This window comes from Lolium rigidum, chromosome 5, assembly GCF_022539505.1.
Source record: "Lolium rigidum isolate FL_2022 chromosome 5, APGP_CSIRO_Lrig_0.1, whole genome shotgun sequence".
Lineage (NCBI taxonomy): Eukaryota > Viridiplantae > Streptophyta > Magnoliopsida > Poales > Poaceae > Lolium > Lolium rigidum.
Window position 1 is genome coordinate 87,262,481 of NC_061512.1, and position 3,447 is coordinate 87,265,927.

The 3,447-nt window shown below is 50.0% G+C and overlaps 1 long non-coding RNA gene across 2 annotated transcripts; it reads right to left on the minus strand.

Moving 5' to 3' along the window:
* Positions 1 to 1,548: 1,548 nt before the first annotated feature.
* LOC124652160 lies at positions 1,549 to 2,843 on the minus strand. 2 transcript variants are annotated; one of them, XR_006987608.1, is made up of 2 exons: positions 2,171 to 2,843; positions 1,549 to 2,076 (listed from the first exon to the last, which is right to left on the minus strand). It is a non-coding gene; the product is annotated as an uncharacterized LOC124652160 (long non-coding RNA). The 2 variants fall into 2 exon arrangements; XR_006987607.1 differs by having other exon boundaries at positions 1,549 to 2,079.
* Positions 2,844 to 3,447: the final 604 nt, after the last annotated feature.

Genomic DNA, 3,447 nt, shown 5'->3' on the forward strand with positions numbered 1-3,447 from the left:
TGGTGACGTCCAGCTTGATGGCCTTACCAGGCGGGAGCACCAGTACTAGCAGCAACCTGCATCATGCGGGCACCGGCCGATGGCGCGAGTTCAGGCCAGTGACAGCGAAAGTACAAGACTGCGCCAGAGTAAGTCCATGCCGGCAGCGGCAGGAGAGCTCGCACGCCTGCGGCAGTTGGGAGTAGAGGGAGGTCGCGGCCGACGGCTGTGGGGAGCAGGGGCAAGACGTATCGGCGTGGTCATGTGGAAGAAGAAACGTGTCGGCGTGGTCGGCTGGTCGCGTGGACGAGTGCATGAGCCACATCGAAGAAGCTTAGCAGCGGCGGCACGGCAGGCCAGGCCGCGTCATGGAGGAGCAGTGAAGGGAGCCTGCAGGGAGGAGCGATACTAGAGAGAGATAGCACCTAGCAGCCAGCTGCATCGGCGGAGGTTGAATCGGAGGCAGTCAGGCAGGACTGTTGGTGGCGCCAGAAGGAGGACGCAGCGGCTCGTGGCCCGTGGAGGCGATGAAGAACCAGGGGCTGCGGAGGGCCCCTGGCCGGTGGTGCGGGACAGCAGCGGGGGCGCCCTGGCCTATGGCCGGGAGCTGCAGCCAATGGAGGTGGGGGCCTTCCGGCGGCATGGATTCCCGGCGAAGGTCTGCGCCGGCCGTGGAGGGCCGCGCCGGCCGAGGAGGCGCGCCTGTGGATGGTCGCGCCGGCCGAGTAGAAGCTCCGGCGGAGATGAGTGCCCGGGCGGCGGGAAGGGCGTCAGCGATTGGGGATGAGTACGGTTGAAGCTTTCCTGGCTCGTGGGTGGGGGGTAGGTGAAGAAATAGGAAGGCAGGGGCGTGCGTTCGTTTTTTCTTTTGTCCGACCTGATCGCTCCCTCTAATAAATCGGTGGTGCTCAGAATAATATTCTGAGCACCGGTTGCAAAATAGTGCGACCTCATATATATATATATATATATATATATATATATATATATATATATATATATATATATATATATATATATATATATATATATATATATATATATATATATATATATATATATATATATATAGGTAAATTAACTGGTGCTCCTAGGTGCCCGGGCACCGTACGTAGATACGCGTATTTTTGCTTTGTAGTACACATACCCGAGGGTATACATACCTAAGTTACACATACCTAAGGTATACATACCTAAGATATGCATACTCAAGTGATACATACCTAATATATTGCATACCTAAGGTGTACGTACACTGATACGTGTATATATATGTTAGGTATGTGTAACTTGCATGTGTGTATGTTAGGTATGTAAATGTTAGGTATGTGTAACTTATATGTGTATATATTAGGTATGTAAACCTTAGGTATGTGTAATTTAGACACGTACACTCCAGGTATATACGAAATACACGTTTGGTGCCCATGCTCCTAGGTGCCCTATATATATATATATATATATATATATATATATATATATATATATATATATATATATATATATATATAGGTGAGTTTATCAAAATTACTGAAAATCATAAAATGGAAAACTGTTGTGCGAATCATATGCTGACATAACCTGATCTTTTTTTCGTGCTTTTAAGTTTAAGGTGGTGATATGAGGACACCATATCGTTCTGGTAGATGCAAAATTGCAAGCCAACTACAAAGTTAGGAATAACAAAGTGGCTTATGAGATTGCGATTTCCAACAGCAATCAAAATCATACTACTCTGCAGCCATGTATGTTGAACATCACAAATACCTTGCAATATGCAGAGGGAAAATGCTTGCAATTGTCAAGCTCTTCAAATATGAGTTGTGAAGTATCTGAAAAATTAAGGAAAGCCTAGAAAACGATCATGCCGGAGCCACGGACTCGCAGACCTGACTGCAGAAGAACCAACCTGCAGCTTTCAAAGGCAGCTGCGAGCTCGAGAAGAGGAATTAGCTTACTCCAACGCTGGAGTTCCAGCGCCGGTGGTCATCGGACTTTTCGTCATGCACATGTTGTGCTCCATATGACCGTGGAGCTGCTGCGACTTGTGTGGGTGGGCTTCTGTGGAGCCACCGGTGGGACCAAGATGTACTTTCTCTGCTGAAGTGAAATCAAACAGGTCATACACACAAAGAAAGAAGAGAAAGTGGAGTCAAGAAGAGCAAAAAGGTAGGCAATCTGCTGCTCTTACCACATTGACTGCATCGTGGCACACTCACGTTGCTTAATTAATCGCGACAGGAGCTGACAACATCGGTCCTAGCAGGAAGCATCAACGACCTACGGCACCGTCAGCGGACACCGTTCCCTACACCGCCCGCGGCCTCCTCTCCAGGAACTGCGGTACCCCCCGCCGCTGCCTTGGCCCGCTCGCTTGTAGCGGCCCAGCCGATTCAGCCTAAGGAGAAGGCGGGCGACCTCAAGCAACAGGCGGACGCGAATCCAGCGCGAGCCGCACGGTGGCCCTCACCTCAGCAAAGCCGCGGCTCCCAGCAGAGCGGACTCCCCGCGATAGGGCCGCATAGGCGGCGGCGCGCAGAGGACCGGGGAAGCCTGCTCAAGCGTGAGGCCTATCGTGGCGCGGACTCCCGCAACAGGGCCGCGCAAGAAGGCTGTATCGGCGGCGATTGACGGCCTCCTCCCAGCGATGGCGCACCCCTCAGCCTGGCTCCCTCCTACGCGAGGCGAAGCCCCACCGCTGCTCCTCCCTGCACGGCCTCGCGACGCATAAGCCCATGGAGGCCAACACCGGGCCAGACGGAGATGTTTTGGATAAGGTGGAGGAGGCAAGGAAAGCGGCACGGTTCCATAAGGAAGTGGAGGTCGGCGGCCGCGTTATGGTCTACTCCGTACATCCAAGGCAGGATGGGGAGAAGTGGGAAAGGAAATTTCTATAACCAAGGGTATTTTGAGACATCTCTTTGTCGGTGAGGTACAGCCCGCAGGGTCGTAGTGGTCTCCAGATATTTCTACAGAATGGTAGGAACCACGTTTGACCACCGCTTTGACTGATGAAGCAAATCTTAGCACTGCACAGCATATACGATCACCGGTAGCGCGCCCTTATAGCCGGTTACCGGTTGCCTTGAGAGTAAAAGAAAGGAAAACCGAAAACACTCAGCCAGCAAAGAAAAAATTAACAGCCACGCGTCATGTAGCTATTAGAGAAAATAGAGGATAATGTGTCTATCTACAGTATCCAAATCACTATGAGAGGGGTAAATTGTTTAGCTTTTATATATGGTATAATGGCACACGGAAAGAGCTCCACAAGGTAAGAAGGTAAATTCTGTCGAAGAAACCTCCTCCTTGAGTGATAAGATTGATGTGATTATGTCTATGCTTGTGAATGGTAGATCTAATGTTGATCCAAATAATGTTCCTTTAGCTTCATTGGTTGCCCAAGAAGAACATGTTGATGTGAACTTCATTAAACGTAATAATTTCAACAATAATGCTTATAGGAAT